This window comes from Vigna unguiculata, chromosome 5 (genome assembly GCF_037176805.1).
Source record: "Vigna unguiculata cultivar grain cowpea cultivar isolate G323 ecotype 2 chromosome 5, ASM3717680v1, whole genome shotgun sequence".
In the NCBI taxonomy this organism is placed as follows: Eukaryota; Viridiplantae; Streptophyta; class Magnoliopsida; order Fabales; family Fabaceae; genus Vigna; species Vigna unguiculata.
The window spans coordinates 32,179,093-32,190,208 of record NC_140796.1 but is presented as its reverse complement, the minus strand read 5'-3'; the positions used below and the strand labels follow the sequence as shown (position 1 = coordinate 32,190,208).

Below are 11,116 nucleotides of genomic sequence, written 5' to 3'. Positions count from 1 at the left end.
ATAGGCTGAAGGAGAAAATAGAAAAAGAAGGAATAGAAAAGGAAGAAATATAAACTGTGGAAGGAATGGAAATTAAAGAAAAAGAAAAGGAAGAAAAGATAAAGATGGTGGAAAAGGTAGTAGAGAAAAAAGGTCTTTAATCAAAGACCTCTCATGTTTAGGTGCATTCGTTTACGAAAACGACTACGCTGTTGTAAGCCTAAGATTGGTGGAGAAACTCAAGTTACCAACAAGCATTCACTCGAATCAAGCAAGGATCAAATTCAGTACGGGACAATATGTGCAAGAAGTATTATCTGATATTGCTCACATGAACTCTTGTCATCTTCTTTTGAGATTGGCATGGCTTCATTTTAAAACGCTCAATCTTGATAAAGGTTCCCTTTATTTGACGCATGAGGGACATGAAATGAAGTTGAAATTTATGACACCAACACAAGCCAGTAAGGATCAACATAGGCTGAAGGAGAAAATAGAAAAAGAAAGAATAGAAAAGGAAGAAATATAAACTGTGGAAGGAATGGAAATTAAAGAAAAAGAAAAGGAAGAAAAGATAAAGATGGTGGAAAAGGTAGTAGAGAAACAAGGTGTTTAATCAAAGGCCTCCCATGTTTAGTTGCATTCGTTTACGAAAGCGACAACACTGTTGTAAGCCAAAGATTGGTGGAGAAACTCAGGTTACCAACAAGCATTCACTCGAATCAAGCAAGGATGAAATTCAGTACGGGACAATGTGTGCAAGAAGTATTATCTGATATTGCTCACACGAACTCTTGTCATCTTCTTTTGAGATTGGCATGGCTTCATTTTAAAACGCTCAATCTTGATAAAGGTTCCCTTTATTTGAGGCATGAGGGACATGAAATGAAGTTGAAATTTATGACACCAACAAAAGCCAGTAAGGATCAACATAGGCTGAAGGAGAAAATAGAAAAAGAAAGAATAGAAAAGGAAGAAATATAAATTGTGGAAGGAATGGAAATTAAAGTAAAAGAAAAGGAAGAAAAGATAAAGATGGTGGAAAAGTGATGAAGGATTGACCCCAACCAAGGATGGAGGCACATGCTTAAGAAGACTAAGCATGTTTAGAAAGGAAGTTCACTAATCCTTCATCCCTTTCATTTGTGTTTGTTATTTTTTGATTCCCTAAGTTGGCTTAGTTGAATCAACTTTAGTTGACTTGTTGACCTTTGACTAGGTTTGACTTGTTGACTATAGTTGACTTGACTTAAGCCAACATGTTAATCTATGTTTATTTGCTTTGTAGGTTAATTAGGAGTAAGAAAGCAATGCTAGGTGGCGCATGGTGATTGGGGAGCATAAATGATGTGGTGGAGAGAGTAAAGCAAAGGCATAAAGCATAAAGTAAAAGGCATGAAGCAAGTGTACCTATGTACCTTTGGTCTCCTTTGTTTTTAGCATACTTTGGCCACTTTTTGGAGACATATGAGACACATTCTTTGTCTCCTTTTGTACTAGAACGAAATTAGCCTTGCACACACCATAGTTGGCTCTTTTGTCTCTCATTTTTGTAACCTTATTTGACCTAGTTTCTAGAAGCTAGGGTTAGGTTTTTGTAGAGACATCCTTAGGTATCTTTTATTTGCTTAGAGGCCCCTAAACTCTTCTATATAAGGGGTGCTCCTAGACATGTAAAAGGGTTGAACATTTTGAAGTAAAAACACTCTTGTGTCTCAACCATTTGTGAGAGTTTCCTCCCTTGGGAGTGAATACTTTTAAGCCTTATCTTGCATAGCAAGTGGCGGCACACATCCACTCATCTTCAAGGTTGCCATGGCTTCTAGCCTAGCCTTGTAGTGGCGTGCTTCTCACATTTTTACCATTTCTTTCCTTTCCATTTTATGTTTTCTTCTTCCTTTAATTGTTCTTGGTTTTCTATGGTTTATGTGTTTTCCATTTCCTTTTTGTTTTGAATCAATTCATCATCTTATTCTCTTGAGCTTTGTGAAAGGAACCTTCACATCTAGATAGCTTGCTATCTTAATGTCCAGTGGGGATTTCGCTTAGCTTTCTTAATCAACTCACACCATATTCAATAATCTTAAAAAGGAACAAGATAATCCTTCATCATTTGCGTGAATCTCCTTCTTTTTGCCATTGAACTTCCCAATGAAATTCTTCGTAACATTCATAATTATCCACTTTACGTAGATCCCATTGTATTCCAGAAGCCCGAAGCATCGGTCCTGATAAACCCCAATTAATAACTTCTTTTACATCAACAACACCGACGCCCTCAACCCGTTCTAAAAAAATAGGATTTCGCGTAATAAGTTTTTGATATTCAGCAATACTTGTTAAAAAATAATCGCAGAAATCATAACATTTATCTATCCAACCATAAGGTAGATCAGTCGCTACCCCTCCGATACGAAAAAAATTATGCATCATTCTCATACCTGTGGCAGCTTCAAATAGATCATATATTAATTCTCTTTCTCTGAAAATATAGAAAAAAGGTGTTTGTGCACCAATATCTGCCATAAAAGGTCCTAGCCATAGTAGGTGAGAAGCTATACGGCTTAACTCCAACATTATTACTCGGATATAGCTGGCTCTTTTAGGTACTTGAATATTTCCCAACTGTTCTGGTCCATTTACAGTTATTGCTTCTGTGAACATTGTAGCTAAATAGTCCCAACGTGTTACATAAGGCAGATATTGTATAATTGTTCGGTTTTCCGCTATTTTTTCCATTCCTCTGTGTAAATGACCCAATATCGGTTCACAATCAATAACATCCTCACCATCTAGAGTAACAATAAGTCTAAGAACACCGTGCATTGATGGGTGGTGAGGCCCCATATTGACTATCATGAAGTCCTTTCTTTTCGTTGAGATATTCATAGGTTTTTGCTCGATTTATTCTTTTATGAATCGCTTAAAAAAAAAGTTCATCCAAATTCAAGATCTAATAAATCGAATAATTGAAAATTACTCTTCAATTTAACGAATTTGTGACTGCCGAATATTAAACTGATTGATTAATTTTTTATACCGTATTCCATCTTTCTTTGACAAATAAGACAGTAATCTTTGCCGTTTTCCCAAAATTTTACGTAAACCTGTTTGGGATGAGTAGTCTTTTCGGTGCAATTCAAAATGTGAAGTAAGTCTTCGTATTCTATTGGTAAATTTGAATATTTGAAATTCAACCAATCCCGGTTTTTTTCCTTTTTTTTCTTGTGAAATAACAGGTATAAATGACTTTTTTACCATAAAAAAATAAAAGTTTTTCCTTCTCCTCGATTTTTATAGATATTTTTATTGATCAGTAATTAGAATGACACTCATTTTTAATTTTTTGATAGAAATCCGAAATCTAATTTTTTTTATAACTGAAATCAATCCAATTGAAATAGAGAATTTAAATAGATATAGTATAAAGGAGACTAGTTTGATATATAAAAAAGAATTGTATACATTACATTAGATAAAAAAAAGATAATTTTGTTAATGCTTTTTTTTAATGTATACATCATTGAATTAAAATCAATGCCATACCAAAATACGTGTATTTTTTTAACCTATGTATCTATGATACATATGCTAAATAGAAGACAAAATTAGATTAACGAATTTTCACACGCGGATACATATGTATCCTTACTATACTGAAACGGCTTCCATTATGGGTATTAAACCAATAACGATTTATACAAGCTAAATCTTCTAATCGATATTTTGGCCAAAGAAAAATTTTGAAATTCATTAGTTTTTTTTTCTCTTTCTCATTTCTTTTTTTAGTCAAAACTTTAAAACAATTTTGGACTTTATTTTCATTATAAAATATTGTGTTTCTATGCATACTATTTATATTATTTGGATCTAAACAAATTCTAATTCTCAACTCTCTACGACGTCTAGCAGATAAAATGTTTTCAGGAACAAGTAAATTAAATTTCTCGTTTTCTTTGTTTTCTGTTATCTTTTGATCTTTTGTTCTTGTAATGTATTTATCAAAAAATTTCTTATTAACATGAATTTTTTCTGAGTATTTTTTATAAATTTTGTGTTTATTCTTATGAATTAATGAAAAACCCATCATTTTATACTTAAAAAATTGTTTATTATTTTTTCTAGACAGGCGAACTGGTTCGATAACAAATAGTTCTTTTTTCCTAAATTTATTATTTTTCTTTTTCCTTAAGCCTGAAAGAGTTAAATTCGTCTGTTTTTGAATCATCATAATATCTAGACCTAGTTCTCCTCTTTGAATAGAGGCTATAGTAATTTTTCTTAAATTTGTCAATCTAATAAGGAGACAATATACTTTTACATTGTTAAATATTTTTTGACCTAAGAAATTTTTCCAGTTTAAATGGAAATTCAAAAAATTTCTTACTAAGAATTGAAGTTCTGCCTCCATATTGTTCTTGGATTTTTTTTTCGATGTTCTAAAAACATCTATTTTTTTTTTCTTTCTAGTAATATTCTTTTCACTAACATTTTTATTTCCTTTAGAATGTTAAAAAAGAGAATGTAAATAAAGTAATTTTATTGGTATAATTTGCGAGTTACCCCTAAATGTATTATAAAATATCACAAATTTGGAAAAGAACCAAAATTCCGGATTGCATATGGAACGATTTAGTATTTTTCTATTGATTCCCGTCCAATCCAAATATTTTCTATCCGGATTTATAATAATAGTATCTTCTGCTATATAATTCTTGATAAAAATATTACTTATTCTATCAAATAAGTCTTTTTTATATGTATTGTAATTAGAAGAAATCATTGTGTTTTTATTTGATTGAAATAGGGATCTATATCAATAAATATATGAGTCTTTCTTATTTGCATAATTCATAAAATTATAGGATAAAAGATCGTATTTATATTGTTTTCTAATTTTTTTTTAATGGGATTCCTTGTTGTTCTTTGTAAAGAATTAATGGGCTTTTTCCATATGAATCCCATTTGGTTAAATTTTTATTTTGAGTTACACCACATTTAGTGATTCTATTTCTCCATTTTTGTGATACTAATTTTGACCAGCTACTGTTAGATAAGTTATATTGATAATAATTATTCTTTAACCAATTTGTCCATTGATTTAGTTCAGAATTGAGCAGGTTATTTTGTTTTCTTTTAGAATGAACTATTCCTTGTGCTCCAAAAAAAGAATCCTTTATTTCATTTTTCAGAAAAAAAAAATTATTATATTGAAAAAGAAGTCTTAACTTATATATGTTTATGTTAATAATTAGGGTTTGTAACAAATTTAAAAATACATATGGTTGTGACAAAAAGGAGACATCAAAATAATTATGTGAATTCGCATTCTTATTATTAAAATATTTGTGTAATTTTAAAAGAAAGGGAATTATACTTTGATTTGTTTTATAACTTCTTTCTGTATTTGGTTCATTATCGTAAAGCCATTTATTTAAAATTTTTTTTGTTGATTCAAGAAAAAGTTGTAGCTGGATTTTCGGAATACAAATGATATATAAAAAGATATCTATGTATATTTTTTTCATCAAAAATTGAAAAAAAGAATGTGATTTTTTAGTTAAGCTAATATTTCTTCTTTGGAATATCTGCAAAATTATTTTTTCGAATTCTATCCTTTTACTATCATAAATTTTTTTCTTCGAATGAATATTTGTCTCGGGAATTCCAAGTCCTCTTTTCTTTTCTTCTTTTTTCATTTTTTCTATTTTTTTAATAACTACTTTTCTTTTAGTATTGAGATCCTTTATAGATTTTTTTTTCAATGAAAAATTTGTCGACTTTATCGATTGAATTGAAATGGTTGCTTCAGAAATCATTGAATTATTCTTCCAAATTGTTGAATATTTTTTGTTTTCGCTCAATTCATCGAGTTTTGGGGGTTTCCTTTTAATAAAAAAATATTTTAAATTTAAAAATTCTTGTTTTTTTTTTCGTGAGGAATACTATACTTTTTCTAATAATTTCAAGAATACTTTGGATGATCCCTTTTGCTTTTTCTATTACGATATTTAGAAACAGTTTGAATTTTTCACTTAAAACTTTTAGAACTAGAAAAGTGAAAAATTCAAATTTTTTCTTTTTTTTTTAGTTCTTTTAAAATGGGGTCGAAAAAGGAAAGTGGATTTTTCGTGGAACTAGAAAAAGGCAATTCAACTTCCATCCCCCAAACTGTTAAAAAACAAAAGTTCTTTTTTTTCTTTGATTTTTTTTTTGTTTTCATTACATCGTATTTTAGATTTATGCCAAGGTTTTAGACGAAAAGGAAATAATATTTTTATCTGAATCCCATCTGTTAGCCATTTTTGCGGAAACTCTCTTTCGGATAATTGAACGCCGTTATACGTGCATTTAATATATATTTCTCTCTTCCAATCCATATAATCTTCAGACCATTCTGGAATTTGAAAAAATAGTATACGAATTGTATTTTTAATTATTATAAATGAAGGTAATAGAATATATTTCCTAATAAAGCATTGGGTTATTAATAAAACACCTCTTATTACTTGAGCAAATATAATGCTATCCCAGGCTTCTACTATTTCTATACGTTTTCTTTCTGCATTTTCCTTTTTTTCTTCCTCCTCTTTTTTTTTCGGACTTTTTTTTGTTTTTTCCTCTATAGAACCTAAAATTTGAAATTCTGTCTTTTTACAAATCCAAATATTTAAAATAAAAAATCTTTTCATTGATTTTAAACTATGAAAAGAAAAGAATATTGATTTTTCAATTTTATCCAAAAAAAGCGGCGAATGCACCCTTTTTTGAAAAAATTTCCAAGTAACTGTTTTCCGTCTTTGAGCACGGATAGATCCTTTGATTATGTCTCTTCGAAAATCCGATTGTTGGGAATAACGTCTTAAAGCCAATTCGTTTTTTTGTTCAGTATTTTCAGTATCTCCACGATCACGATAAGTCTTGTATTTTTTAAAAAATTTATCTTTATTAGTCAAAATGACTACACGTTTGCCTTTTCTAGAACGAATTTGAGAATTATCTGCTTCAATTTTTCCACCTAGTTGTTCTAATTCGTCCATCAATTTGTATGACCACCGAGGTACTTTTTTACAGATTTCGTTTCTTTTAATAGACTTAATGTTCTTTCGATTTACTTTTCTTTTTTCGTTCAAATCAGTTGTAATTGCATCAAATAATATTTTGATTATTTGTTTTTTTTCTGCGTCATAATTATAATTCATTTTTACTTGTTCAGGTTCTGTAAATAAATAAGGTACGTGCGAATTTAAGCTTGACACTAATGAAAATTGACTGATTAGATTAAAAAGAAATGTAGTTACTAATAATTTTTTATCAAATGTTTTTCTATTTTCCTCTAATTTTGGAGAATTACTATTATTCTTTTTAGAAATCTTATTATAAAGAAAGATATCTTGAATTTTATTTATAAAAATGTTATTTTTTTTGTAAGTTTTTTCATGTTGTATTGAGGTTGAAAAACCGTTTTTTATTTGTCCACGGAAGGGTCCGTTTAACAAAGGATCTTTTCTTTTAGTTAAATATTTTTTTTTAGTTTCATCATCACAAAATCGAATTCTATTTTCGAATATATCGAGAGAAATCAATTTCTTATCTATCAGTTTTGTGCGATTTATAAATTCATTGCTCAATTTGTTTATTTTTTCTTCATTCCTATAGTACGAATCATTATACAAATCATCAGAGGAAATTTTCTTTTTTGTGAAGAAATCTATTTTTGTTTCCATCAGTTTTTCAAAACTTGATAAATTTTGTGGATACGTAAAAGATATTTTTTCTTTTCCATCACGTTGATATGTATGAAAAAAAAATTCTGAAATTTCATTTTTTACCATGTTTTCAAATTCATTATTTTTTATATATCGAAATGGACGCTTCCATCGTTTATAATTGAAAAGAATATTTATAAGAGGTTTTTGTAACATATCTTTATCTTTTTTTTTTCCTTTTTTAGAAATTTCATTGCTTTGTTTACTTTCTAATACTAATAGTTTTTTATTAAAAAAGGGGAGAGGTGTTCTTCCTAAATAATATAAACAGGTAACAAATAAGAAAACAGCAAAGATTTTAACATATAATTTCTAAATTCTGACAGAATGTCTTTCTTTGATTGAATACGGACATTAGATTTAATCCAATTATTTTGCTGTATGCAGATTAATAAAAATTCAATCCATTTTATAAAAAAAGTATGACCTATTATCCAACCAATAAAACTACTTGTTAAAAATAGCAATTTATTGTTACATCGAAACAAATAAATATTGATGAATCTCATGAATATGGAACTCGGTAAGAAAAGGGGATTTAAAAATTGAAAAAGAAGATTCTGAAAGAATCTTCTTTGAATACTAAAATTACGTATTGAATTTGGATTCTTGTATCCATAATTCAAAAAGTTTTTTTGACTATTGCCGAAGAACTGAAATAAAAGATAGGGTATAGCTATGACAGTTATTGTATGGGGTCTACCCAATGCTAAATGCAAAGGTGCATAATAGATAGACATGAACATTATGAGCTGTCCCGTAATAAACCCAGTTGTTGCTGCTATTTTCTTCTCGGTTCCTTCTTCCACAAGTATAGCTCGAAGAAGGAAGAGATAAGAGGGCCCTATGGAAAATGTGGTCATAAATCCATAATAGAGTCCGACCACAACTATCGAATTCATTATCTTCATGCATAAGAATACTAGATTCTCCAGTATAAAAGATTGAAAAATCATCTCAAACCTCTCTTTTTCTTTTCTATTGCAATTTTTGGATTATTATATAACAATTTTTCAATTTTCAATTTTGCATAATTTTCCATTTATAGAAATAGATAGACTAGAAATAGAAACGACATCTCTTATCTCAATAACACCAAAGATAGGGATATTAAATGAATGGAATTAGTTTATGGATGTAATATAATGAAATAGAGCCAGTTTGAGGTTCCCTATGAAATGAGGCATGGAAGGGAGCCGCTGTGAAGAAATTTGACGAGTTACGAAGGAAACTTCGAGTTCCTATTGGTCATGGGTTGAGAACGGGAATTGAACTCTATGAGATCGAATTTCCCGTTGTTCCTCAGTAGCTCAGTGGTAGAGCGGTCGGCTGTTAACTGACTGGTCGTAGGTTCGAATCCTACTTGGGGAGATTGAATTGATTCCGAAATCTGTAATTCAGAATGAAAGGGTTTGCTTTGACCGTTAAGAAGAGTAGATAACTCGTTTCCCTTGTCTTTGTTTCTATTGTATTCTATCTCATCGTATCCCATTCTGTTCTGCGATATTTGAGAATCGCCGTCAATACCCCGGTGTAGGTTCGGGATACTCATTTGTTCGACAGTCCGGGGCTATTTAAACCAACCAATTAAGAATTCTTAGATATACTGGTACTAGCAGTAGCAAGTGCATCTTTGATGCATTCATCAATTTTCCCGAGAAGCAATTACCACTAGCAAACATATTAATGATGAGGAACGCTTTTTTGTGCTATGCTAATAATACTTTACTTGCTCCGCTATTCCAAACCTGGCTGAGGAAGCGTAAAAAAAAATGGGGATTAAAAGATTAGGGCATACTCAATTGATTTAATAAAACATAAAACAGTAAGGCCATTCCATTTCTACAAACTACTCACAAGTTCCATAGCTTTGGGTCCACTAGCCCGATCATGATTTTCCTACCCCCAGAGGGAAAAATCCTTCCCTTTTTTGGCCGGTTGTGGGCGAGGAGGGATTCGAACCCCCGACACCGTGGTTCGTAGCCACGTGCTCTAATCCTCTGAGCTACAGGCCCCACCCCGTCATCTCCACTGGAAATCTGTTCCCCGGAGTATCCTAAAAAAAGGGAACCTTTCCTCTCCCCAGCCTAAGAAGATGTGAAAGCGTCTGTCGCTCTATAAGAACGGTGCGTTCTGAGGTGTGAAGTGGGAGATAAGGGATTTCATAATTGGGGTTTTGAATAAGACGACCTTTTCCTTTTTCATTCTTATTACTTTTTCAAATTGAAAAAGTAATAAGAATGAGAGGTGTTAAGCTTTTTATCATCCTGGCGCCGAGCTATTTTTCCGCAGGACCTCCCCTACAGTATCGTCACCGCAGTAGAGTTTAACCACCAAGTTCGGGATGGATTGGTGTGGTTCCTCTACGCCTAGGACACCAGAATATCGAACCGTGAACGAAGAAAGGCATGAGATAAAAGCAAACATATTGGCTACTCATTGTGAGGATTATCTTGTTCCTTTTTAAGATTATTGAATATGGTGTGAGTTGATTAAGAAAGCTAAGTGAAATCCCCACTGGACATTAAGATAGCAAGCTATCTAGATGTGAAGGTTCCTTTCACAAAGCTCAAGAGAATAAGATGATGAATTGATTCAAAACAAAAAGGAAATGGAAAGCACATAAACCATAGAAAACCAAGAACAATTAAAGGAAGAAGAAATCATAAAATGGAAAGGAAAGAAATGGTAAAAATGTGAGAAGCACGCCACTACAAGGCTAGGCTAGAAGCCATGGCAACCTTGAAGATGAGTGGATGTGTGCCGCCACTTGCTATGCAAGATAAGGCTTAAAAGTATTCACTCCCAAGGGAGGAAACTCTCACAAATGGTTGAGACACAAGAGTGTTTTTACTTCAAAATGTTCAACCCTTTTACATGTCTAGGAGCACCCCTTATATAGAAGAGTTTAGGGGCCTCTAAGCAAATAAAAGATACCTAAGGATGTCTCTACAAAAACCTAACCCTAGCTTCTAGAAACTAGGTCAAATAAGGTTACAAAAATGAGAGACAAAAGAGCCAACTATGGTGTGTGCAAGGCTAATTTCGTTCTAGTACAAAAGGAGACAAAGAATGTGTCTCATATGTCTCCAAAAAGTGGCCAAAGTATGCTAAAAACAAAGGAGACCAAAGGTACATAGGTACACTTGCTTCATGCCTTTTACTTTATGCTTTATGCCTTTGCTTTACTCTCTCCTCCACATCATTTATGCTCCCCAATCACCATGCGCCACCTAGCATTGCTTTCTTACTCCTAATTAACCTACAAAGCAAATAAACATAGATTAAGATGTTGGCTTAAGTCAAGTCAACTATAGTCAACAAGTCAAACCTAGTCAAAGATCAACAAGTCAACTAAAGTTGATTCA

At 31.5% G+C, this 11,116-nt stretch overlaps 2 non-coding genes across 2 annotated transcripts; one reads left to right on the top strand and one right to left on the bottom strand.

Moving 5' to 3' along the window:
- The first annotated feature begins 9,047 nt into the window (after positions 1 to 9,047).
- On the top strand, positions 9,048 to 9,119 carry TRNAN-GUU (transfer RNA asparagine (anticodon GUU)). The gene has a single exon. It is a non-coding gene; the product is annotated as a tRNA-Asn (tRNA).
- A 570-nt stretch (positions 9,120 to 9,689) lies between these two features.
- On the bottom strand, positions 9,690 to 9,768 carry TRNAR-ACG (transfer RNA arginine (anticodon ACG)). Its single transcript has one exon. It is a non-coding gene; the product is annotated as a tRNA-Arg (tRNA).
- Positions 9,769 to 11,116: the final 1,348 nt, after the last annotated feature.